Source organism: Delphinus delphis, chromosome 16 (genome assembly GCF_949987515.2).
Source record: "Delphinus delphis chromosome 16, mDelDel1.2, whole genome shotgun sequence".
NCBI lineage: Eukaryota > Metazoa > Chordata > Mammalia > Artiodactyla > Delphinidae > Delphinus > Delphinus delphis.
In genome coordinates, this window is record NC_082698.1 from 38,395,350 (window position 1) to 38,422,973 (window position 27,624).

Consider the following 27,624-nt stretch of genomic DNA (forward strand, 5'->3'; position numbering starts at 1 on the left):
TAACGCCAATACTACTTGAATACAAATATGAGAGCTCCAAACATTGGTAATTATCATAGCAAGCATGTCATGGGTATGCAAACTACATATTCCTTTGTTAAAAATTCTGCCTTTAGGAAAGTCTTCACATTGAAGCTAAACTTTTCATACTTCAGGTTAAAACTATTTTCTCTATGCTGTCTTTAGTGGGAATGGAAAAATGCTGTCCATGGCTCTCAGCAGGGTAGTGCTTAAAATGATGTTAAATGGTGGAGTCTTCCTTGTTTTCTCTTTCCTAGGTTAGACTTTCCCTGTGGGCTTCATACTTTTCATCCCTGTGGGTTTCATCTACTTTTGGTCCTTTTCTGTTTTGTTTTGTTCTCAGTTTTCTCTAGAAGTGTAGAGCCCAGCATTGGTCACTCTGACCCTGGCTGATATTAATTATGACCTGAAGTTGTACATCCTCCTTCACAGTCAGGGTCTGCGATGTGAAGACGCCTCCCCTGTGTGAGGCGATGCATGGTACTGAAACACTCATACTGTCTGCTTTACACTGTGCCATTTGGGGGGCAGCTGGTCATGGGAGTCCTGTTCATGCCTCCTTCGTTAGGTCCCCAATCCACAACCTGGGGCCAGGAATGAACATACTGGACCAGTGACATGCAGGGCCCAGATGGTCTACAACAGGATTTTGCCCGTTCCCCAGTCCTCACTTACTCAACTTGTGTGCTAGCTAACATGGAGCATCGATCCTACTGGTTGTGCAGTATACGAGCTTCTTGAGAATAGAATTGATTTAATTATACAAATATTCCAGATTCTTCCCTGTGAGAAGTCCTTTTAATCTTTGACCTAATACATTTTTTTGTTTGTTTCTTTTCTTTTTTTTTTTGGCTGCACCCCAGAGCATGCAGGATCTTAGTTGCCTGACCAGGGATCAAATCCTTGCTCCTGCAGTGGAAGCGCAGGGTCTTAACCGCTGGACCGCCAGGGAATTCCAATTTTTGTTTGTTTCTAGTAAGAACATCCTTTTCCATTTCCCCCACTACTTTTAAATACCTTTTGCTTGAGCCATGTGTATATTCCTGGATTCTTGAAATTGCTGGTCCCCTGTCTTGATGAAATATTTTGTTCTTTTATGAGCGTCACAGTTGATATTAGTTTATGAGTGACTTTACGGCATCCTCTTCTAAAGAATTCTGACGAGTTTCTCACATCTTACTCTTACCCTTTTAATGCTGTCACAGGGTCATCATCTGTTGCCATTCTGGGCCTTTCCCTGGAAACACCAGTTATACTGTCAGTTTTTCAGTTAAATATGTTAAGTACTGTTTATAGAAAGCCTTTAAGCTCTTTGGCCCCACCCCTCACTGGCTGTGTGGCATGCGGGAGGCTGTTGACCCTCTCTGTCCCCTGGCTCATCTGCAGGGTAGACTGTTAACAGCTCCTACCTACAGAGGTGGTGTGAGCACTCAATGAGATGGTGTGTGCTAAGTGCCCCTAGTGCTTAGCATACATAAGCGCTCAGTAAACATTGTTATCATTGTAAAGGTTAGCACAGGTGCAGTGAGGATACTAAGGTCGAGGCACTAACCCAGCTTTGAATGGTGATCGTGACATATTTCCCAGAGGTTGTCAAGCCTCAGTGATTTAGTCAAGAGAAGAAAGGGAGGAAGGGGTCTTTCATGAAGGGGAAACGGCTCTTGGGTTTTCATTCACGGGACATAGCATGTTGGGGGGGGTGACGGGGAAAGCTGAGCAGGGAGCAGATCGCAGAGGTCTTTCTTTGGGAAGCCCAGGGGCTCTGACTCTATTCCTGAGAAAGGGGAACCACTTGATGAGAGCGCTGGACACATGCTGACTTGAGGAAACAGAGCTCAGCAGGGTCCACACGGAGACGCTGAGACCTGAGAAGACTGATGTAAGAGTCCCCCGAGGATGGGGAGTCCTGCACGGTGAGGCAGGCAAATGGACAGATAAACACTGTGTTTACATCAGACGCTCGCCTTTAAGTTCTAGGGGGCCTGGAGTAAAACCGAAGAGAGATGTGACTTCCATGCACCGATTCCTTTAGAGAAGATGAATTAGATGGGCGGCAGTGTGTGTGTCCAATATGGAGAAAGTCTGCTCAAGAAGTAGAAAGGGGTCGTCCCCCATTCTGCCTGGTGCGCCGTGGGGAAAGCTGCACGTGTGCACGCGCCCGTGGCTCAGATCCACCGGCATGTGCAGGGAAAGGCCTAATCTCCATTTTCCTGTGATGGCAAACTCCTCTTTTCTCACAGCATGTGAGAAGAAAATACTGTTCTTGTTTGCCAGTTTCCTTTTGATTAACTTTGTATCTGGGGTTGCAGGTTTTCTTTTGGACTACTTTTTCTCTGATTATTTTCTCACCAGTGGTTAGAAGTGGAAATGGAAATATGCCAGAAAATGATTTATATGAAAAGGAGTCTTCTCCTCACCCCTAAGTACATGCACATAAACAAGAAAAATAAAGAATAGCAACTAACTTTGGATTCTTTGGCTAGACTATAGTGTTTTATTTTGCCATTTGGAGGAAGAGTTATGGAAATAAAGGGAAATATATGTCAAAGTGATAGCCAGCTGGCTATCTGAAGTGAGTATCAGCTTTCCGGAAGGAACAGAGACACTTTCTTGTCATTTTATTTAGAATTGCCTGACTGCTAGAGAGCGTTTTTCTTGCCACAGTGCTGCAGTAAAAGTAAACACATAACGTTTCTAAGAAACAGATTGTTAGTTTCTTTGAAATGTTTAAATAAAGAGCATTTGTTACATGCTCCAAGTATTTGATTCTTAACTCTTCCCAATAGAGCAGCTCTGTGTCCCACAAGCATCACTTAGTGTTGAAGGAACCAAGAGAAATAGAGAGGTAACTGGTACTGGACTTGGCCCTCCTTCAGTAAACTAGAAAACTGGACAGTACACGAGCCAGTTACTGTCAGTCACGGGAAAACAGGCAGCCAGGACGTTGATCCTTGAGAGAAGAGAGTCACATGAGGTGAGACCCACATTTGCCCTAGTTTTCTGCTGGAGCGTATTCCCTGTTCCCTGCATTCCCTTCCTGGGGTACCAGGAGGGGGAGCCTGTTACAGCACGGTGGGTCTCCAGAGTTCAGGGCTGCTGGAGAGGCTGGAATTAGTATGGCAGGCTACTGGGGAGGAGGGAACTATGAGAGGGGAACCCAGAAGCTGAGATGTGTATCCATACAGGGTGAGACCTAGCAGAGAGCAGCTGTTCCCAGGCAGGGAAGAGAATGGCCATAGCAAGGTTCAAGCAGTATGGAGAGAAATGGAGAGTTCTGGGCTAGCCAGGGTGGAGAGACCTTGCTGAGCACCTTAACCATTCCGAGACACCGGAAAGACCATGCCTTATGATTAAGGGTCATGCATTAGGACCAAGGACGTATCTCAAATAGACCTATCTTAACCAATTATAAAACCAAGCCTGACGGAATTGAGAGGATCTGCCAGTGATTTAGTTGCCATCAGAACCAAACTGAACACCTCCCAGTTGTCAACCTTATAACAGAAAAACATGCAAAGAAGCAGGAAAATGTGACTCATTCAAAATGAAAAGTAATCAGTGGAACTAGACAATGCCTTTCAAACAGGGTTATCCTAGATCTTGGTCTGTATAACACCATTCTCCACTGAAAGGACCCAGGGCGTTTAGAGAAATGTCTGCATCTAGGGCAGAGACAGAGTAAGTACAAGATGAGCCTAGAACTTTTTTTTTAATGTCAGAAAGTAAGGAAATAAAAGTAGAAAAATAAAAAAAAATGATGGGGGCATGTCACAAAGGTAAAGGAGCCAGTTTAAAGGGTCGCCCACTGGCTAAATCTGAGACAGTTTGAGCACCAAAATTATTAAGTACAGTGATAAATTATAAATTGTTGAAAAAGTAGGACTTCATATATCCTTACTGATCATAAATTGACAAATAGATGAACAAATAGTGTAGACTGCTGAGTCCTGGATGGTAATGTGGAGGGAATGCTGGAGTTGGAACCATGAGCATGTTGTAGCCATGGTAGTAAAGTTCAGATCAGGCAAGGGTCACCAGTGGATGCTAAATCTAGGGGGACATTTTGATGAGGGACAAGATATTTGCATGGTCTTAAAGTGTCTCCCCACAGATTACTTATTAGATGTAAGGGAAAAAATAATAATTTTTCTTGGGAGAAATTGGACAGCACCTTGGCTGGGTGATCAAAATTTATATCGCCAGGGAGGGGCACATAGACTTCACATGCCTTCAGCTATGACACCAGGAGAAGAAAACTCTGTAGTTTTCTGCCTGATAATGCATAGGCTGAATTGAATCATGAGGAAATGTCAGACAAGTCAAAATGGTAATGTTTTATTAATATAAAAAAAGGGGAGGACTATATTCTTCTAAAGTGTCAGTGTCAGTGTCATAAAAGATAAAAAAGAGCTGTGTGTCGCAGATTAATGGCAGCTAAATATAATACCTTACCCTGGACTGGATCCTGAATTGGAGGAAAAAGAAATGCTATAAAACGCATTATTGGGTTAATTGAATATGGCGGTCAATTAAAGTATTGTATCGATATTAAATTTACTAAGATCAATAACAACATTATGGTTTTGTAAGAATATCCCTATTCTTAGGAAATAAATTCTGAAGCTTTTAGAGCCATGAAGTATGAAACTTATCTCCACGTGGCTCAGAAACAGAAAAATGTTAAGTGAGGAACTTCCCTGGCGGTCCAGTGGTTAAGACTCCGACCTTCCACGGCAGGGGGCACGGGTTCGATCCCTGGTCAGGGACCTAGGATAATGCATGGCGCGCGGCCAAAAGAAAAGCTTAAAAAACAAATGTTGAGTGAATGTGTGTGTCTGTAGAGAGAGAGTGAATGATTAAGTATGTACGTTAAATGTTATTAGCAGGTGAACACGGATAAAGAGTACATGGCAGTCTTTGTACTATTATTATTCTACAACTTTTCTCTAAACTTGAAATTATTTCCAAAAAAGAGAGAGAGAGAGAGAAATAAAGCCCAGCAACTATAACTATGACTTAAAGAGAAAAGGAGGGTATGTGGAAAAGATACATGTGTTTCTTAACTAACTTGGTATGGATTTTCTACCCTCTGTGTTGTCTCTGGTAAATAAACGTTTAATCCTATGGCAGTGTCTTTGTCATTCAGGAGGCAAAGCCGTTTCTATATCTGTTGCTTAAGACACTATATCTAGTGGAAGAAGAAATAATAATACTGCTTTTCAAATTGAAACCATTATATCATTTGGTGCCGTGGAAGAGTTTGGAATAAGGAGTCATAGAAGTGGTTCGAATTCCTCCTCTGATACTTGCTGGCTGAATGATCACTGGAAAGTTCCCTAACCTTTGGGAAATTTGGCTGCTGCATTTTAAGATAATACTTGCCTAGTCTCAATATCTTACAGCTCAGATGAGAAAATGCATGTGAAATCTCTTTGTAAATAATGATGAATTCTTCTACAAACATTAAATTACTATTAATAGTTTCAGTTAAAGAAGAAAATTGGCTTAGACCAAGGTAGAGACTTTCCTTAATTCAGGTGGCTTTTTTTCCTTTTAAATGTCAAGATTGATTATACAAGAGAGTTTCTTTCCGCTTGGACCCTCGGTTCCTTCTGGTTGCCTCCTTTCTAATTTCCTGCCTTTATTATTCCAGGCAAAGCTGCAGTGACCGAAGGAGTTGTGGATTTTCTGAATTTCAAGAACAGTGAAGTAGGAGATAGCAGAGAGTGTATAAAAGAACACGTAAGTCAAACTCAGTGTTTCATCCATTCTCAAACATCTTATGGATCTGAAGTTCCTCAGGATCTCTCCTGCTTTGTTCTGAGATTGTGCGTGAGGCGCTGAAGGATGGAGGGATCTTTGAGGTCTTCAGCTTGCCCAAGGTCAAAATCAGCCAAGGAAAGGCCAATGTGGTTTGGGGAAGGAAGGGGAAAGGATTGAAGAGGCCAGCTTCCTCATTGGAAGAGGAAGGCAACACAGGCCAGGGTGGGAGAAATACGTAAAACAAAGGGCACAGGAAACAGTCTGCCTGAGTCACTGGAAATGACAGAAAAGGGCCCTGCCAGATCTGAAGTTACATAAACCAGGGAGGAAGGCTCCAGGGAGGCCTGGGGGAGTCATTTCCTTTACTCTGGAACTGCTTTTGATTGAGACTCCTTATCTGGGAAGATTACAGTTGTTAGGTCTTCCCCTTCTCTGGAGTTGAAGAGTCTAGGCCAGTGCTTGTCAGAGAATCAATCTGAGATGAGATGAAGAGCTTGTCCTAGAACATAAACCTGGAAACTTCTTCACTGAGAAAGTCTTGCTACCAAAAGTAAAATTCAGCTGAATTAAACAGTGTTCTTAGTGTTGATAGTTGATTTCCATTCTGGAACATAATTACTATGCCCATGTATATATCCAAACAATATATTGCCTAGTTTTACTTGTTTTTAGGCTTGATAAGAATGGTATATTGCATGTAATACTCTGCAGCTTTCATTTTTTTTCGCTCAGTTGAATTAAGATTCACTTGTTACATTAATGGTACTAAATTAATTTTTATTGTTAAATAAAATTCTATTCTGAAAATCTATCATAGTATCTATGATAGTTTCATAGTTTATCTGTTGCTCCATTTCCTTCCAACATGTGGTATTTTGTTGCCGTTCTAGTGAGTATAAAATAGTATATCATGTGGTCTTAATTTACATTTTCCTAATTAATGGTGAGATTGAGCATCTTTTTTTTTTAAGTGTCCTTTGGAGAACAGAGTTTATGACTGTAATGAAACTTTCAGTCTTTTCTTGCATGGCTAGTGCAGTTTTGTTTGTTTCTGTTTTTTTTTTTTTTTTTGGTTTTCGTTTTTGAAATGTAGTCTAACAGTCTCTCTTTTAACTATGTTGCAATTTCATTGCTAACCTTCATTCTCTTTGATTGAAGTTTTTGTTGATTTGTGTTCTCATTCAGTATTTTTTCTCTGTTCATTTGGAAATTATGCATTTTCTTTCTATTCTTCTAATGATTACCCTGAAAGTACACTGTGTACACTTAATAGTTTTAAAGTTAATCAGTAGTTAAGGTCCTCTTATCCCCTTCCAGAATAATACAAAACTCATAGGACACCTAATGAAGACTGTGTTATTCTGTACTTATGTGTTCTTTTCAGTCAGTTCTGTTATATGTTTCACCATACAAATTAGACAATTGTTATTAGAGATAGTATTTGTTTCACTTTATCTCTGTGTTTACTATATCTTGCTTCTCTTCCCTTCTTCTATCCTTTGCCTTTTCTCTGGTGAGATTTGCCTTCTTTAGAATTTTCTTTCCTTAAAATATTTTGGTGGTAACTTCTCTCAGTTTTGATTTATGTTAGAATGTCTTTATTTCACTCTCAGAGTTCTTACCTGACAGTTATTTTTCTCCCAGCATTGTGAGTGTATAATATACCATTCCACTGTCTTATGGCTTTCAGTTTTGCTGTTAAATCTGTTAATCTTTCATTTGCCATTCTTCAGTAGATGATTTGGCTTACTTATTTGTTGTTGGATTACTGCAGTTTCACTACAACATGTTTATGTACAGCTTCCTGTTTATATTTGTTGTGATTTATGTATCTGTGAGTTCGCATCATTCATCAGCTCTGAAAATTTCTCAGCTATTAATGCTTTGAATACTGTCTCTCCTACATTTTCTCTATTGTCTCCTTCTGGTTTTGATTAAATAGATGTTAGGACTTCTCTTTATTCTTCATGTCTTTTAATTCATATTGGATATCTTCTTCCTTGTCTTTCTCTGCTTCATTTGGGTAATTTCTTAAGATTTAGCTTTCAGTCCAGTAATTCTCTCTTCAGCTGTGTTGAATCTTTTATTTAACCCATCCACTGAGTTTTTAATTTCAGTGATTATATTTCTTCATTTCTAAAGGTTCTTCTGCTGCTGCAAACCTGTGTGAATATTTTTTGATGGTGTCTTTTTGCTTACTCATTTTCTTTTTACTCCATCTTTCATCTCTTTAAACAGCACCAAACTGAGCTATTTCATATTCTGTATTTGATAATGCCAGTATCTGAAATCTTTGGTGATCTAAATCTGTTTCTGTGGCTTGTTTCCTAGTGTGCATGGTGAATTTTAATTATGTATTTGTTTGATAATTATATCTTATTTGATATAAATTGTTTTGGCTTTTTTGATAATTATATCTTGGAATCTTGAGATCTTATGTCTTGAAATTTGTGTTTGTACTAGGAGCCAGGAGGATGCTACAGGACCAGGACCACTTTTGTTCCCTTTGGAATTCCTGGTTTCAGGTTGGGCTTTCCCCACCTGGCTGAAAGCTAAAGGTCTAGATGCCCTGTTCATTTCATTGCTGGTATTTGTAGTTGTCTCCAGGGTGACTGCTGCTCTCTTCTTTGATTAGGTTTCAGTGCACTGTTCTTACCATAACCTCTTGGGATTTGTTTCTCTACCTGGAGCTACCCAATGGGTTAGAAAGTATTTTTTTTTTTTTTTTTTTTTTTCGGTACGCAGGCCTCTCATTGCTGTGGCCTCTCCCGCTGTGGAGCACAGGCTCTGGACGCGCATGCTCAGCGGCCATTGCCCACGGGCCTAGCCATTCCGCGGCGTGTGGCTTCCTCCCGGACCGGGGCACGAACCGGCATCCCCTGCATCAGCAGACGGACTCTTAACCACTGCGCCACCAGGGAAGCCCTATCAATTTTCTTAAATCCTTTAAACTTTACATGGTAAATGACTTTATTTCACCAAGGGACTGGAAAATAATGAAATACTGATCTCTTTGAAAGCCAGGTAAACCACATCTGTATTCATATCACATACTCTATCCTTCCACTTTTGCCTGGGTTCTTTTTCTAGTTGATCCATTGAATATTTACTTCTTGGAAGTTGGAAGAAGACAGTATTCACTACTTTTAGAATAACTCATAAGAACAGAGTTCTAGTCTATTTTCTGTTAAAGTGTCATTTTTCTTTCTGTCTGGTATCTTAGATAATGTGGATCTCTGCCTGCAGATGGAGAGTAGAGAAAATAGATGTTTGCTGTTGTGAATAAGGGACATCATCTCTGTAAACTCCATGACCTTACATTCTATATCCCCTTAATGGACATAGAAAGCAGCTTGAAGTTTTTGGTCTATAAAATGTTAACTTGCCTTGTGCTTTGGCACATGAAAAAAAAATTATTTCAAAATAGATGTCAACTGAGAATGCTGATTTAATAGTTTTTTAGTCATTCTGCAGCAGAAACATCACCTGTAGGCAATCATACCTTTTCAGAGGCTACACAGATTTGACAGGGGTGTGTGGATTAGGATTTTGTGACGACAGTGATAATGTTAGGAATGTTTCTAATCTGCAAAATCTTTGTAGGTTACAGGTTGGATTTTTGTAATACTAGTGGAATCCTAGAAAAAGCAGGCAGTGAAAACATTCCCAGGGAATGCTGAGCTCTGTGACTAGAGATTCTTTGAGGGACTGCCTTCTGTTGGACCCATACTTTCACTTGGAAGATATAAATACCAGATAATTCTGTGGCTTTTCCTCCCTTGGATAACAAATTCTAATGAGTGGTTACTTACTCTGTGTCCTCATATGCTTGGGTTATTGGCTGGCAGTTCAGGTACTACTGCTGGTTTGGCTTAGTTAGCTGAGCAGTCTAGAAACTTCAGCTGGAGAGCTGGGAAAGAGATGAAGTAGAACTGGAGAAGTTTACCAGGTAAGGCCAGTGGTTCCTGAGGAGGCCCTGCCTGGCCTTCTAGGCTGGAGAGCCATCATTCACAGGTGCACACTGCATGGGTCTGATTACCACCACCCCCAGTTCTGTGGCCTGGGCCAGGCAGTTCATTTGGTAGAGCAAGAACTGGTCCTTTGAGCCTCCCAGTTTTCCTCTTTTAACTGTAAATATGTATGATTTGGGTCATTAGCTTGATTTGAACACAGTTCACCTGAGTGCAGTTTCTTTCCTGCTGCAAAATTGTGGCTCTGGTCGTATCAAAAGGGTGCAGAGGGACAGCCCAAGAACGTGGTCTTTCAGGTGTCCTTTTCAGTTAGGCCGTCAAAACTGGGGCTTGGCAGACGTTGTCGAGACGAGTGACCATAAATCTGAGTTTGGTCACCAGGCCCCGTCACGTGATCCAGAGCTGTGTTTTGTTTCACACGCTCCCTGGGTCTCATGAGCTATGGTACTGATCGTGCTCCTCTAGATGAAGAACAGTTACCTCTCTCAGGCTCGGCACTGGAATACTTGGCCATTTGTAACATTTTCCTCCTTTCTCACGTGACGTCATAAATTTGTGTATTTCTAAAGAAGGTTTTGAAAAGTAAGATTGTTTTAAAAACCTTCTCCTCCAACCTGCCTTCCCTGTTGCTCACCAAGTTCACATCTGAATGCTTGTTGTCACGCCCTTTGTCTGATGCCTGCAAACATGCTCACAAAATTAATTTTTATTTGCCTTTGTCTCAGTCCGGGTGTTCGGGGTGGGAAGCACGGCATAGAGGGAGCCGTACGAGGTTCATCGGTAGCCGGAACACCTGGCTTCAAGTTGAATGTCTGCTTACAAGCTGTTCGGCTTTGGTTAATCACTGAGCTTTTCTGTGTTTTAGTTTTCCCACCTAATCTATTCATATGCTGGAGCAATTGGTTCTCAAATGTTTTGGTGTAAGGACCCTTTATACTCTTAAAAATGATCGAGGGACCCAAAGAGCTTTGCTTGTATGAGTTGTAGCTAGCATTCTGTGGCAGGCAGAGAAATAGCCCCCAAAGATGTCTATATTCCTAATCCCCAGAACAGATGCATATGTTACTTTACATGGCAAAAGAGACTGTATGTGTGATCATTAAGGATCTCGAGGTGAGGAGATTATCCTAGATTATCCAAGTGGACTCAAGTGTAATCAAATGAGTCCTTTTGAGGGAGGCAGTGATCTCCGAGAGACAGCAGTGAGAGGTGGCTTGAAGCGAGGTCTTAGTTCCCGGCCCAGGAATTGAACCTGGGTAGCCTGGATGAAAAGCAGAATCCTAGCTGCTGGTCCACCAGGGGCTAGAGGCTAGAAGCAAAATTCTCCTGGCCCCTTCCCCCATTGAAAAATGCATTTCTCAAGGAGGCAAAAACCGTAAAAACAGGTAAAAAGTTTATTATTAGAGACATAGCACAACAACAAGTGGGACAGCACGCAGAGAAGCAAGTTTGTTTAGTTAAGACAGAAGCAAGGCAGAGATGCACACCCGGAGAGAAAGGATGTGGGCGTCCTTCCTAATGAGGGGTAGTGCAGTTAAAGAGGCGGTTAAGTCACTTATGTAGGTCAGTTCTTCCGGGTCTTTGTTTACCTTTGGCCAATTATCTGGTTTCTTTTTCCACCTGACCCGCCCTAGCCTCCCCAACATGCGTGCACAATTTTTTTCCAAGATGGATTCCAGCCCAGAGGCTTGTGGGGGGCCTTGGCATCACATATTATGGGGTGGTGCCCCTTCCTTTTTGACCCCCGAAGAGCCTTTCTGAGCAGGTACAGTGTCTCCTTGGCCCCAAGGATGGGAAATATGTGACCTGTTGATCCTTTACGCAAACAAGGGTTAGCCCCTCTCTGTCCCTGCCATGACTGTTACCTTAAAGCAGGGGTCCCCAGCCCCGCCCCCCGCCCCCCCCCCCCCCCCCCCCCCCCCCGGGCCGCACAGCAGGAGGTGAGCCGCGGGGCGAGAGATGCTTCATCTGCTGCTCCGCCTTCCTCCCCATTGTGGCCTCCAGAAGCTGGAAAAGGCAAGGGACACATTCTCCCCTGCTTCAGGAGGAACTCAGCCCTGCTAATGTCTTCATTTTAGCCCTGGAAGGCCCGGTTTTAGACTTCTGACCTCCAGAACTATAATTTGTGTCATTTTAAGCTACCTATTTGTAGTGATTTGTTATAGCAGCAATAGGAAACTAATGCAAATATTTTGTTAGAAATTAAAAGTGAGAAATTTTAAAAATATTAATTTATTTTAAAATAATAAACGATCACAGGTTAGCATAAATTACTTTTTTTGGGGGAAAATAACTATTTTCCAACTATTAGTGAGAAGACTACCACTGCTATACATTTTTATAAATCTCTTTTAATGTCCGGCTTCATAGAAAGTACCTGAATTCTCGAATTAGCTTCTGCATTCAGTCTGTTGTGGCATAACGTGTCATGTACCCTCTGAAAAACTCCCCCGATACTCACAGAGAAAGAACATTAACAAGGCAAATATCATCTTAATATTATTATAAAAAATAGTTTTGGCCTCATGGATTACCTAAAAGATAGGCCTCTTGGGAGGACCCCACTTGGAGAACTTCTGGGCTAGAACATAGCCACATGGCCACACCTAGCTGCAAAAGAGTCTGTGAATTGCTTCTTATTCTAGGGGCCAATTTTAAAAAGTGAGGGTTCTGTTATTAAGGAAGAAAGGGAGAATGGATATTAAGAGACATTTTGCAATTTCAGATTCTTTTTTTTATATATTTTTAAATTTTATTTTATTTTTTGAGTATGTTGGGTCTTTGTTGCTGCGCGCGGGCTTTCTCTAGTTGCAGCGAGTGGGGGCTACTCTTCGTTGCGGTGCATGGGCTTCTCATTGCAGTGGCTTCTCTTGTTGCACAGCACAGGCTCTAGGTGCACGGGCTTCAGTAGTTGTGGCACGTGGGCTCAGTAGTTGTGGCTCGCCGGCTCTAGAGCACAGGCTCAGTAGTTGTGGTGCACGGGCTTAGTTGCTCCGCGGCATGTGGGATCTTCCTGGACCAGGGCTCGAACCCGTGTCCCTTGCATTGGCAGGCAGATTCTTAACCACTGCGCCACCAGGGAAGCCCTCAAATTCTTATTATATCAAAGTTTGGTACCCGTGGTGGGTAGACAATTGCCAAAATGTTGGTTTCCCTTCTCCTTGTCCTCACATTAGCTGGGAAAAATGGGCATTTCACTTAGACTGCATCCTTTAGAAATACCTATGAAAGGGACTTCCCTGGTGGTGCAGTGGTTAAGAATCCACCTGCCAATGCAGGGGACATGGGTTCGTGCCCTGATCTGGGAAGATCCCACATGCCACGGAGCAACTAAGCCCGTGTGCCACAACTACTGAGTCTGTGTTCTAGAGCCCACGAGCCACAACTGCTGAGCCCGCGTGCCACAACTACTGAAGCCTGAGTGCCTAGAGCCTGTGCTCTGCAATGAGAAGCCACCGCAATGAGAAGCCCCCGGATTGCAACAAAGAGTAGCCCCCGCTCGCCGCAACTAGAGAAAGCCCACGCGGCAACGAAGACCCAACGCAGCCAAAAATAAATTAATTAATTAAAAAAAGAAAAGAAAGAAATACCTGCGATGGAACACAATGGCATATAGGTGGAGTCATAACTGCAGAGAATTGCATTTTTAGCATTTGTAGGTTAATTATATGAAATATCTTTTGTTTGGTGCTCACAGGCAGCTTTTTGATGTCATGTTTGGGTCTTTTGAACTTAACAATGTGCTTCCTTTCCTTGGGTGGGAGTACAGTTGCAAGTGAAATGCGATTTCAGCCCAGCTTTGATTCATAGTTGTTCTTTATGGGTTTGAAAGTACAAGGGGAGTGACATTTCCTCTTGGTCATTTTGTAAGCAGTTCCCACTTCTCCCTGGCAGCATCCTGTTGCTGAAGAATAACCCAGTTCCAATTTACGATGTGAAAGAGCAGTTAGGAATATTTGTGCTAAAGAGCTTATAGTTTAAAAAAACGTATATAAATACAATAAAACTGTTGGGGCTTAAGTGGCATGATTTGGAGCTTAATATAAAGCTTAATACTGATCTCATTAATTGATGGTATGCGTTTAAGGCATTTTTAGTGCCATCCTCATCTTTAAATCAATTATTGTAATAGCTTTTGGGTGAATGAGGACTTAGGAGATATTTTAACATCCCACATACGGTTATTTCAGCCTCTGAGGTGGGAGAAGCCTTGGTGTCTTTCACACCGTTGATTGTCTGTTTCCTGACTGAACTGATTGAGAAGGGAGTTTTGGGTTTGGGTTGGGAGTGGGTTGGAGAAGAAGCAGAGAAGGTAAATTTAGAGGCTCAAGCACTTGGGGAAAACGTGTGCCTGGTTGGAGGCCACGCTGGGGTAAGTACTGTGGACAAGAAGAATGACGCCTGCCGTTTTATTAAACAAAGGATGTTGTGGCCATAAAGCCATTGGCCACTGCAGCTGCCCAGACCTCGTACCCTGAGGGGAACTCAGGATGGAAAAACACAGGCTGCCAGCCATCAAGCCACCAGCCATCAGGGTGCAGTTACCCCCATGGTGCACCCTGAAGGGAATTCAGGATGCAGAAGAATAGGAACTGGCCCTAGATAGTTAAGATGCATATCAAAGGAATGATTTCAATAAGCCCAGACTCTTGCATCTTCCCCATATGTAAATTAACCTGAGATGTCTGTTTTTTGTGATTAGTGTAATCTTTTGATGTTCAACTAGAATTTTTTTTTTTTTTTTCCAGTAAAAATTCCTGTATCTTCTGGCTCCTCCCTTACCTCTTTGAACGAGTTCCTCAGAGCTATCTGCGAGGCTGCCATCCCGGGCTATAGTCTTCAGTAAGGTTTCCGGATAAAACATAATTCTCAGCTTTTAGGCTGTGCATTTTTTTTCAGTTGATAGTACTCTGGGGGCCAGAGAGGGTCATTGCAGTGTCTGGTGACCTTTCTGAACTGGAGCTGAGAAGGGCTGTTTTCCTCACTTTGCTCTCTTCCCCAGAGGCCCCTGAAAACCACCCAGTGGTTGCCAGTTTCTGTAGTACCTTGTGGTATACAGTGTTACCAGGAATTGGGTTGAAACCCTGGTTAACACAGAGTGCAAACGAGTTTTTGTAACCTGAACTTGCGGGACCGAGACCTGCCAGTTCTAAGCATACTGCATCTGGGGAGCTCAAAGTTTTTAGCAACTAGCATCGTAATGGTAGCACTTATTACCCATATATGAGCATAATAGAAAAATTGTGAGCAAAACTGATAAGAAGGGTATCCCTATTAGTTTTTGAATATATTTCACATCATCACCTGGTGACTCTCCGAGCTGGCTGCCCCTGAGAAGCGTGGCTGCCCGTGGTGCCCTCCCCTCTTTAGGGGGTTTACGCTCATGTCCACTCCACGTATCACCCTGGTCTGCCTTGGGGTGGCAGAGGTCAAGGTGCTGGTTAAGAGAAAGTCTTGGTTAAAAGCCATGTGGTCATTTATTGCAGCAGCTAGTGATTTTGCAAACATGGGCTAGAGTAGTTTTCTGATACTTTAAAATAAGCCCAAAACAACTGTTTTAAGATTGCAAAACAGTGAGTGTTTTGATTTGTCAGTTCCTGCATTTACTAATCACTGAATGTACAGTTTCTCTGTGTAAGAGGCTCTACTAGTGCAGGGCCAAGAGCAGTGCCTTATTGTATTTTCTCATCAGCTCTTTAGTGGGCCTGGAGACTTCCTGGCCTCTTGGCTGGCTCAGGAGGCATTTCAGGATTGTAGCCAGCACTCCCAGGCCTTCAGACACAGGTCATTGCCTTTTGCACAGACGGCCCCAGGGTGTTTTGGAAGCCATGTGTGACTTTAAGGAAAAGATTAGTCTCTTGCTCTCAGTTCTTCCTGATTTCCCGGCTGAGTCCCACAGCAGCTTTTGCACATGCCTACTTCCTTTTTGAATTCCTGGCCTCCCCCCCGAGCCCAGCTCATGGCACATGCCCTCGGAAGCAAGTCTCGGAGAAAGAGCCTGCCCTCTCCCTTCTTCCTCTCCACCAGTCTAGCTGCCGTTTTCCCGGCAAGTGTCATGCTGGGCTGGTCCTGAGCTTCATCGTGTGTGGGCACATCTTATCTCTTACTCCCTCACACATCTCCTTTTGTCCTGCCCTCCCCTCTGTCCAGTGCCCAAGCATCCTGCTGTTACATTTAGAACCTTGTGGTACAATTCTTGAAATGCACCAACTGTCTCATGCCTCCATGGGTGTCTTTCATGTTGAGACCCATCCAATCCCTCAAGGGCCCGCTTCACACATTGTAATCTGATAGTCGTGCCTTGAATATTCACAAAGCATTTGTTGACCACCTACTGTGTGCATGGGAGCTGGGGTGCAGATGCCAGGAGATACAGAGATGGGTCGGACTGTTTGTGCTATTGGTAGAGAAGGGGAGAGAAACGTGGGAACAAACAGAGATTACTCCTAATAAAAACATGAACCAGCTATAGTGAGGACCCAAGGGGAGAGGAAGCAACTGTGCCCTGGAAGATGTGGAAGTGGGCCCCCGGGACAGGAGGAGAGGGTCATACCAGTCATCAGCCAGAAGCCAGTGGGGGTTTCCTATGTCCCCCTTTGCTGATGGCATTTCACTGTGACTAGTGTAGAGCAGAGGGACACCTCTATAACTAAAAGATCTCTAATGGTGGATTTGGTTCACTGTGGCAGGTGGTTGGAAAGAAACATTGAGGGCTGTAGATATCCCTAAAGTAACACATGGGCAGGTGCCAATTCTCTATATCTTTGGGGCCAGGCTTTGACCTAAGAAGATAAGCAGTCCTTGGTATGGTTTCTCAGTGCTCGAGGGCTTCCTTATATTCTTCTGCTCTAAGAATTTGTTGGTTACATACTCACTGCTCAACAGCTCAGATACTTAGATGCCCTATTTCTGTGGAAAGGCCTCAAATACTAAGTCTCAGGATGAGGCTAAGTCACAAGGTCCTCCCAGTCCAAACCAGATCGTGTTTTAGTTTCAGTGGACCTTTGACTTTTCATTCATGGATGGTACTTATCTCAGTTTGTAATTGTGTGTGTGTGTAAATACCTCTCTACTCAAGTTATTTTAAAGACAAGAACTATTGCTTTCTCGTCAACCTTTTATCCATACTGCCTGCACTGGGCTTGGTCTATAATAAGGAAAGAATGAACAGGACAGACACCCATCCAGGGAAGTGAACTTCTCTGTCAACACACAGAGACTTTGCACAGCACAGTCTGAGAATAGATAACTGACTTTTTTTTTTTCATTTTTTTAAGTTGAGGTATGGTTGATGTACAATATTATGTAAGTTTCAGGTGTACAACATAGTGATTCACAAATTTTAAAGATTATGCTCCATTTGTAGTTATTATAAAATATTGGCTATATTCCCTGTGTTGTACAATATACTTGTAGCCCATTTTATACCTAAGAGTTTGTACCTCTTAATCCCCTACCTCATATCTTGCCCCTGCCCCCTTCCCTCTCCCCACTGGTAACCACTAGTATGTTCTCTATATCTGTGAGTCTGTTTCTTTTTTCTTTTTCTTTCTTTTTAATTTTGGATAACAGACTTTTAATTTGGTCAAGGAAAAAGGGCAGAAGAAAGTCATCATTTACCAAAGTCCCTTCCAGCAGATGGTGTTTGCAAAACCGAAAAGGTCTTTTCAAAATAGAATGTGCTTTGATGGAACAGATCTATATCCGGTTTGTAGTAGTGTTTATATGAATCTATACATGTGATAAAATTTTATAGAACTGTATGCAAAAAAAGGGGACAGGAACTGTACATGTAAAAACTAATGAAATCTGAACAAGGTCTGTAGTTTAGTTAACAGTATTGTACCAATGTCAAGTTCTTGCTTTTGATACTTATATTGTGGTTATGTAAGATAAGAGGGGAATACATGGGAGCTTTCCACTGTTTTTGCAACTTCTGTGTGAGTCTAAAATTATTTCAGGAATTCCCTGGTGGTCCAGTGGTTAGGACTCTGCACTTTCCCTGTCAAGGGCGCGGGTTCAATCCCTATTTGGGGAACTAACCGTAGATGTGTGGCGTGGCCAAAAAAAATTTTTTTTTTTCAGAATCAAAGGTTAAAAGAAAAACACAATGAGATACCACTACATACCTATAGCTAAAAAAAAAAAAAAGGCAAATGAAACAAAAATAGATATTACCAAGTGCTGACAAAGATACAGAACAACTTGAACTCTCTTGCATTGCTGGTGGGAATGTAAAATGGTACAGCCACTTTGGAAAACACGTAGTTTTTTACAAAGTTAAATATATACTTACCATACAAAATAGCACTTTCATTCCTAGGTATTTACCCAGGAGGAGTGACCTCTGTTCACACAGAAACCTGTAGGCTAATATTTGCAACAGCTTTATTTTTTAAATATTTATTTATTTTGGCTGTGCCTTACTGCTTGCGAGATCTTAATTCCCCTACTAGGGATTGAACCCGGGCCCTCCGCAGTGAAAGTGCAGAGTCCTAACCACTGGACAGCCAGGGAATACCCAGCAGCAGCTTTATTTCTAACTGCCCATAACTGAAAAAAACTCACATGTCCTTCAACAAGTGAGTGGATAAACAAACTGGACATCAATGGACTATTACTCAGTACTAACAAAGAACAAACACAACTATCTGGAAGAATCTCAAATGCATTATGTTATGTGAAAGAAGCCAAAAAGGTACATTCTGTATGACTCAAAAGGGTACTTACTGTATGATTCCATTCGTATGACATTCTGGAAAAGACAAAAGTATAGGGTTAGAAAACAGATCAGTGGTTGCCAGGGGCTGGGAATGGGGGAGAAGATTGACTTTCAAAGGGCATAGGGAACTTTTTGGAATGTATGAAATAGTCTGTATCTCAATTGTGGTGATGATTACATGACTATATGTTTTGGTAAAAACTCATAGAACTGTTACCTAAAAATGACAAGTTATTGCATGTAAATTATACCCCAGTAAATCTGACTTTAAGATGAAAACACAACCACCAACAAAAATGAATAATTAATGATGTTCTTTGGCTTAAATACCCATGAAGAATTCAGTGTCTGTCACTTGTCCACGATTTGTAAGGATTTGTGAAGTCATTGGTTATATAAGATGTCTCGTTCAAACACAGGAGCGTAACCTCTTCAGTACTTTGGCCTCTAATTGAGCAATGGAAATAACTGTCACCATAGAGATGGATGCTCTAATCTTTTTAAACAGAATGCTGCTGGGATATTAAAACAAAAGCTTCTGGTTCTTGCTTTAGCGGATGCAGTCTTTAGTATGTGAATATTTAATCAGATGTCACTCTGTCTCCTCTCCTGGCTTCTTTGCCATTAAAACAGTCATTAATGGAGTAGACTTCTGTTTTGGATTGTTTTAAATCTCAGCCATAACAACTGTGCTGTGATTCTTTTTTTTTTTTTTTCCCTAGAATGGATGAGAAAATATCCTATTGGGGAAACCCAGTGTTTTGATTTGATGGGAGGAAGGAAGGCTAACTTCAGCACTACAGCCAGTATAGTTTAAATATAACTCACAAATGTCTACAGCAGGAACTAGAAGATTCAGACTGTAAATTCAATGCCCTGGAGCTCTGAAGCAGTATCTCTTGATAACCACCGTCCTTTGTAAATCGAAGTCAAAATTTGAGTTTTAAAAAAATTTATTTATTTATTTATTTTTGGCCGCGTTGGGTCTTCGTTGCTGCGTGCGGGCTTTCTCTAGTTGTGGCAAGCAGGGGCTATTCTTTGCTGAGGTGTGCGGGCTTCTCACTGCGGTGGCTTCTCTTGTTGCGGAGCACAGGCTCTAGGCGCGTGGGCTTCAGTAGTTGTGGCACGCAGGCTCTAGGGTGCAGGCTCAGTAGTTGTGGCTCACGGGCTCAGTTGCTCCGCGGCATGGGATCTTCCCAGGCCAGGGCTCGAACCTGTGTCCCCTGCATTGGCAGGTGGATTCTTAACCACTGCACCACCAGGGAAGTCTCCTCAAAATTTGATTTTGAAGGAGGATTTAACTATGATCTGTTAACTGTGATTTGTGAGGTTGAAGGATATAACTTCTACCTTTATGGAATAGATAGCTGGATAATGCATGTGAGGTTACAACAGTCTTTTCCCAGCAGAAGGCTCCTTGTTAATTTAAAAACAGGGTTTACTAGATTGGCTTGGATTTAATGTGATCCAGTAGTCTTTTTCAGCTGATCCAGTAGTCTTAATCATTAACCACATGTTATGTGTGTTATGAGGGGTTGGGTTTACACAGGCAAATAAGCCTCAAGCCCTGTTTTTAAGGAGCTCACCATCCAGCAGGGTTGACAGAGCTCTGTGCAGCCCCCTTAAGGTCAGCTGTAGGGGAGACCCCTAAGGAGGAGGCCCTGACCTGGGATGCATCACTTGAGTCGGGCCTTGGTGTGTAAGGAGGCTTTTGTTTGGTCCTGAAAGAGAGCGCCCAATTTTTCAGGCAGGAGGAGACAAGTGCTGTATGAAAGCTTTTGTGATCAGGGAATCATTACATTGAAATGGAGCAAAGAATTTCTTCCCTTCCTCCCCAACTAAATAAGTGTTAAAGTAAAAGCAATATATTTGTATATATATAATGTATACAGTAAATATTCAGATTATCAGGAAAGATATAAAATTATAAGTAATTTACCCCCTCTATTAGTTTCTATTGCTGGTATAATTAATTACTACAACGTCAATGTTATGAAACGACACAAATTTATTATCTTAATGCTTCTGCAAGTCAGAAGCCCAGCATGGGTCTCACTGGGTTAAAATCAACATGTCCGAGGCTTTTGCCCTTTCCTGGCTTCAAGAGGCTGCCAGTGTTCTTTGGCCCATGGCCTCTTCCTCCATCTTCTCTCCGACCATTTTTTTGTAGTCAAATCCAGGAAAGGGTCTCTGATTTTAAGGACCCATGTGATTAGACTGGGGCCACCTGGATAATCCAGGCTACTCTTCCCATGTCAATATCCTTAATTTATCACATCTGCAAAGCCCCTTTTGCTGTGTAAGGTAACATAGTCACAGGTTCTGGGGGGGTTAGGATGTGGACGGGGGGCCGTTATTTTGCCTACCACATCCTCCCACCCTTATTCCTTTTGTCCTTCCCACTGGTAAATTATTTGGATACCAAAGCTAGCATATATGTAATATATATTTATTTATATATGTTTATTTAAGTTTTTAATCCCATGTTTGATCATACTATGTAAAGCTATACTTTAAAGCACTTTCCTTTTATTAGCATTCACTGAGCTACCTGTTTTATTGTAAGTGCTGTAATTGGATTCTAGTTAGTAGCTGTTACTTTTTTTTGAAGGTCACAAATAATGATGGAGTGACCATCATTGGACATACATCTTGACATTCTTTTCCACATATGTCCTTAAGGAAAATAAACTGAACTGCTGGAATTAGAGTAGTTGTGGGTTGTTAGTTTTGAAAGAAGATTTTGAGAAATTAATAAAAGGGAAAAGGAATGCATAATGCTGAAGAAAGTAAGCTCTTTAAAAAGCCTTAAAGAAGGAAGCGAACATTTGTTTACGGTTTATTATGTGCCAGTCACTGTGCCAGAGGGTGACTTCCTTTTTTTCACGTGATATTCCACTGTGGTACCGAGAGAGCGGTTGTTAACCCCAATCTGCCGCTGAGGGAAGTGAGCGGTAGAAGCTCGTGTAACTTGCCCCAGGTTGCAGCTCTAGGGTTCACATCACCCTTCCTCCTTCAGGGACAGTGGGGACCTCTTAAAGTTATATCCCCTACATCTCAGTCCTCAAGTGTGGGCAGCATACCCAGATGGTGACCCTCTTGATACCCTTAGATTGTTTAGCTCTTTGAATATTTGAGGTGCCCTCATAGGCATTATTTTCACTTAACAGAAGGTCTCACAGAACGAGTGGCTTTTAACGAGTTTTAAATGGAGCACTGCTAGCGCACAGCACCCTCGGGGGCGTCACGCGTTGTGGCCGGTGGCTCTGGCTGGGCAGCTGGGTCTGCAGCGAGTGGGTGAGTCCACCTTCAGCCAGCCCTCCGTGAGTCGTCCCTGATGGGCTCTGTCTTGGCGGATGACGTGGGCCTCGTCCGTCCCAGGCTGAGCTGGGGCTCACGGTAACCAGGGCAGCTGCTGGTCTGGAGGCCTTGTCACAACAGAAGTTCTCCTGGCACTGGTTGCTCTGGGATGTTTGCATGTTGGTGTTTGAAGCTCCTGAAGCCCCTAGATGAGGCCATTTAGGGGTGATTCTTCAGAAGAGCTTCCACACACCAGGTGCATATAGTTGCTGCCTTGGTCTGCCCCGGCAGGCCCAGCGGTGGCCGGTAGGTGGTGTATACCAGGCTGCTGGCTGTTAGCCGCCTCATTCTGGAAGAGGGCAAGGGGGTTGGAGTCCACGGTAAACTGACCTGGATGCAGTGATGGTTTTGCCACCGGGATCATAAAAATCAGGGTGCTGTGTGCTGTTCAGGGTGCACGGGTGACTTCGACGGCTCAGGCCTTATTCCACTTGCTCTCGTACAGAAGTGTGTGCAAAATGGTGTGTATTGCTTCTCCAGAGTGAATGATGGTTGATTAAAGGGTGTCAGAACCGCCTGCTTTTTAGCCTGTTTAGCTCGGCTCTAGCTGGCCTGGGCCCAGGGCCTCTGTGTTCCTGGGCTTCTGTCGCTTAGAAGAGCTGCATGGCAGCACAGAGACAAGGGGCTGTTTGTGTGAATTCAGACCAGTGGCAGCTGCAAGAAAGGAGAGTGATAAAGTCCTTCTGTTTTCCTTTCACTGAACTCTAAGGGCTACTTTAGGATTTTTATAACATTACAGCGTTCCTTAGGAAAGCTTGAACTTGGAGCATTTATTCTAAGGGTTTTAGGGATCTTTTGTGAGGGGAGGTGCTGTCTGTCAGAAGGACCATCTGACAGGGATGGAACTGTTGGCTGGACCTAGCTACCATCGGGCTGTGTGATCTTGTGCCAGTCACTCCCCTTCTCTGGTCCTGTGAGCCAGGGAGCTGGGACCAGAGCAGCCAAGTGATTCGCACTCAGTACCAGCACTTTGGGTACTGGTACACTGGTACTAGGACCCTGGGTCTCAAATGACATACTTTGCTGAGGATTTGGAGCCCAACAGAGCTGCTTCTGATTCCTGGGTCGCAGCACTTATTAGCTCTGTGAGCCCAAGCAAGTGACTTCACCTCCTTGGCCTCCGTGATCAGATGGGGATAAAGTCACTTGGATCATGGGGTGGTCGCCAAGATTCAGTTCAGTTAAATGAAGTGCTGCGCGAGGAGAGCACTTTGCCAACTGGCTGGCTCCTGGTTAGGGTGCAGCTAAGTGTGGCCGCCGTTAACTGTAAGCTGCGTGGTATGAGGGCCTTGCAACACCCCTTTACTTCTTGTCATAGAGCGAGTGCCTCCCGTTAGCCTTAATTACAGTGAAAAAGATTCTGATAACTGTGGACCAGTGGGAAGTCCTTCCTCCCAGGGTTCTCTGTTCTTTCTTGTTACTTTAATTTGCTCCTTGAGGAGTTAGTGACCAACCTGTGAGGTCTGAGGAGTGGGTGGGCTCTGCTTACTGGGCTTCCCTTTAGGAAGATGATTCTATAACATGAAACAAAGCTAAAAACAAACATGGTCCAAGGGACTTCCCTGGTGGTCCAGTGGTTAAGACTCTGTGCTTCCACTGCGGCGGGTGAGGGTTCGATCCGTGGTCGGGGAACTAAGATCCTGCACGCCGAGTGGCGATGCCAAAAAAAAAAAAAAGTGGTCCAGATGGCTCAACTTGGGGCTTCTCAGTTTGGAACTTTGTTATTTCAACATGGCTTTTTCATGGTTCCTAATTTTTGTTATTAGAAGACAAATTTATGAGGCGTAGACGATGCAGAGGAAAAATGCAACTCTTTGTTTTCCTTGAGAGAGAATACAGGGATGTGTAAGGAGGAAGGCTTAACCTCTTCCCAAGTATGTATTGAACTCTGCTATTTTTAAGACATTTGGAGATACAAAAATGAATTCAACTGATGTAGTCCTTGTCGCCATAGAGATTGGTTTATTGGAGCAGGGCAGCCATTAAATTATAGAAATAATGATTTAATTATAGTTGTGATGGTGCTAGGAGAAATACTGTGTATAATTATTGTGCAGTGCAGGATCGCATGTGATAGGGAGATCAGAACATCACCCTGGGGCAGTGGCTTCTAGCTTGAGATCTCAAGGATGAGAGGGGAGTGTGCCAGGGGAGATGAGTGCGTCTCTCCAGACAGAAGGAACACATGGGCAAAGGCAGAAGGGAGCTAGGCTCCTTAGAGCGACTGCAGGAAGGCCAAGGTAGCTCAGAGGCCAGCAAGCTCTGGGAACAGAGGGGTATGGATCATTCAGAGAGGTTGGCAGGGGCTGGACATCCAGGATCCAGATTTTTTTTTTTAATTTAGTATTTATTTTATATTGGAGTATAGTTGATTTACAATGTTGTGTTAGTTTCAGGTGCGTAGCAAAGTAACTCAGTTATACATATATACATATCCATTCTCCCTCACATTCCCTTTCCATATAGGTCGTTACAGAATATTAAGTAGAGTTCCTTGTGCTATATAGTAGGTCCCTATTGATTATCTGTTTTTTTAATATATAGTAGTGTGTATATGTTAACAGGATCCAGATTTTATTCCAAAGAGCAGTGGGAAGGATTGAGCTAGAAAAGGGCCTTGATGCAATTTCATATGTGTTTTTAAGAGATCACTCTGGTTTCTTAGTGGAGCTTAGATTTGGGGGCTAGGAGCATAAAAAATAATGGGGAGACCAGTTTGGAGGCTTCTGCAGCCATCCAGGTTTATTGTGATGGCCTGTTTCTCAAGTGTGGAATGGAGATTAACATTTAGGAGGCACAGTGCACAGGACCACCAGGTTGACAGGATGGGAGATGTGAGGGAGGGGAAGGAGCCCAGCTCAGTTCCAGTCCTGAGCAACTGGGAGAACTGTGGTACCATCTGAGCAGATAGAAAATTTGGGGGGATTGTGGTTTGGGCGGGGATGGAGATCTGCTGGACACACTCCTTCTTCTTTGGGGATGTGTTCCCCCCTAGATGTTGTGTTGCTTGCCCCCCATCTCCCTCAGGCCTCTGCTCAGATGGCCCCTTGTTAGGGAAACCTTTGCGGACCACGCAGTGGTCCTCCCCACTGCACCTTTCACCGTCTGACAAATTGTTTATTTTCTTATTTCTTTAGAGTGTATATCCTCTTAGGAGGGTGTGCGCTCCTTAAAGGCAGGAATTTTTGTTTGTTTTATTCTCTGCTGTGTCTATAGCACCTAGAACAATGCCTGGCGTATAGAAAGCCCTCAATAAATACTCGTTGAATGAATCATGAGTTTGATTTTCATTCTGGTTTTAATATCCTTTTCAAACTTGAGTGACTTTTAATTAACCTGAGGCTAGAAAGAGGCGTAGTGACACTGTTCATTTGACATATCAAGTCTTTTTTTTGTTTGTTTAGGCAGGATGAGTAGAAAAGTTTGATTTTCTTCTCTTTTTTTTTGCTTTTTAATTTCCGTGTTAGAAATGATAGAAGAGGGCAGTTATGAAAATATTTGAATATCACATCTTTTAAAATTCTTTACAGATCAGTATAAACATGTAGCCCTCCATCTGATATATTGTTCAGATTTGGGGCTCAATTATAGCACATTGTAATTCGTTTGAGCTAATTATTTTTCTGGGAGCGGTCATTGACTTTTTGATTGCATCTTTTTAATTGCTAGGGAAAGGTATGGAGATTAGGATCCAAACTTCCTTAAAGTAGAAATCTGAGGGCAGCACAGGATAAAAACCTTTTGTTAGAGATATTGCTGGATCCCTGGGTCTCTACACAGCCAGTAATTTGAAAGTACTAGTAGTTCATAAATGGTTTCCTGAAATCTTTTTTACTTTGGGTTCTAAATCAATTGCTATCACTTGTAAACAGGATCTATACTTGTGAAAGAGAAGGCTGTATATGTAAATAAAAGGTTACGGGTACAGCTGTTGAAGTCACACCTCTGTTTGAATCCCACCCCCTCCCCTCCCCCCCAATCACTTACTAGCTTGTGACTTTGTACAAGTTACTTCACCTCTTTCTTTAAAATGGGTATTACCAAAATTGTTTTATTATTTGAGGGGTTAGGGGAAGACATATTCATTATTGTTACCATTTATAAGCTTAACATAATTGATGGTATTACTAAATGGGATTTAAATGTAGACGTATCTTAAAGAGGACTGTGTTAGAGGGTATAATTGGCTCACTCCAGTGTTCCCCAAACTTGCCTGAACATAAGAATCGCCTCGAAGTGCTTGTTAAAAATATAGATTCTCAGGCAGCACCCAGATTTACTGACTTAAGTCTCCAGAGGAGGGGCCTGGGAATCTTGCAAAGTAGGTAGGGTGATGACACATCCTGGATTTTGTGAGACTGTCCTTGCTTCCAGATATTCTGCTTGGTAGATTCTAGACGTGTGTTTATACTTGTCAGATTATATCCCAGGTTTTAGACAGGTAATATGTCACCGTTTATATAGGCCACCTTATTCAGAATCTTCTCTCTAATCAAAGCAGACATAACATGCTTCTGGGTTCCCAGGAACATGAGAGGATTTATAGCTACAGCACAAGAGTGTTGGTGTAAGTTACTCAGCTTTCTTGGCTTTCTCTCTCTTTACAAAACCTATCTGATTTTAGTAATCTGCTCTGTGAAATATACTCAGGGACACCGTCAAGTATCTTGATGGCCTTCTGTCCTCCTGAGTCTCTAAGGCGTCAGTTACTCCAGGCTGTCAGAGTGGCAGTGACCGTGGACGCAGTGTCTCTGCAGGGGGGCGAACCCCAAGCTTTGTTCATTGAAGGCCAAGCCTGCAGAGCTGCTCTTTCCTCCTCTGAGAGCTGGGAACCAGGAAGGAACGTTTCACTCCACTGCACTTAGGACAGCCTGTTCTTAATCAGCTGTTATGGAAAAACAGCATTTTGTTGTTTTCACACAAGCCTGCAAGTTCATTTCCCTTCTCTGGCCCAGGCAGTAACTAATCATTTCCCTATCAGTGACAAAGGAAGATGAACATCTAAAACTTTTTATTCTGAAAGCTGAGCTTTCTGCAGACATCACAAGTGGAGTTCACACCTCTTTGAGGAATACAGGATTCTCATTGTCTCTAAGGCGGTACCTCTCCATGCCAGGTGGGGCTAGGGGTAGCTGTTTTTTCATATAAGTCTATGAAGATTTAAAGAATTTTCTCCAACAGCCATTTTTCATATGGTTTCATACTGATAGTTTATTTCAGGTTGGGCTTAATGGTATCTTTCTCTTTATATTATCATGGGAGAAATTGATTTATGGTGCAAATCTTACTTGGGTGATAAGTTCATTTTCTGACCTGCGACAAATCAATCTACTTTTTGGAGCGCTTGTTAAAGTGGAAAAGTTGATGTACGTTTGTAAATTTGCACATTTTTACTTTCTTAGCAAAAGCCTGTGAGGTCTGGAAGGCATCTACCTAAATACATTTAAAGCCGAGGACCTGGATATTGAAATGGAAGGCATTTCTTCCTTTCTTTTCTGCCCCAGTATTCTCACATGACAAAACTTTGCGCGGTATTAAGTAACAGAATCCTGAAATTTTAGTGAATTTAAGAACAACTCATTCAGAAACTGTTGTGAAATGCGGGCAGATATTTGTCATCCTGTGGGCGGACCTAAAGGACTGAACCTTCCCGGTATTAAAGGCAGGAGGCGGGTCTGTGTGCAGGTGAGTTTGCCGCCTTCTTCTGTCACGTGGGCAGATAGCAGGAAGCAGGAGGAAGCAGGCCCTCAGTGGGGACTCCCCTCGACTCCCTCAGGAGCTCAGCTA

General features: G+C 42.7%; 1 protein-coding gene across 9 annotated transcripts in view; it reads left to right on the top strand.

The window, feature by feature from the left end:
* Positions 1-27,624, top strand: part of SGMS1 (sphingomyelin synthase 1) — a 292,041-nt gene that overhangs the window by 87,244 nt on the left and 177,173 nt on the right. For 8 of the 9 annotated variants that reach the window (XM_060034548.1, XM_060034545.1, XM_060034557.1 and 5 more), the window contains one exon: positions 5,675-5,763. The gene's annotated coding sequence lies outside the window, so the exon portion shown is untranslated. Of the gene's footprint in view, positions 1-977; positions 997-5,674; positions 5,764-27,624 lie in introns of those variants that run through there. The other variant, XM_060034552.1, reaches the window with a different exon arrangement.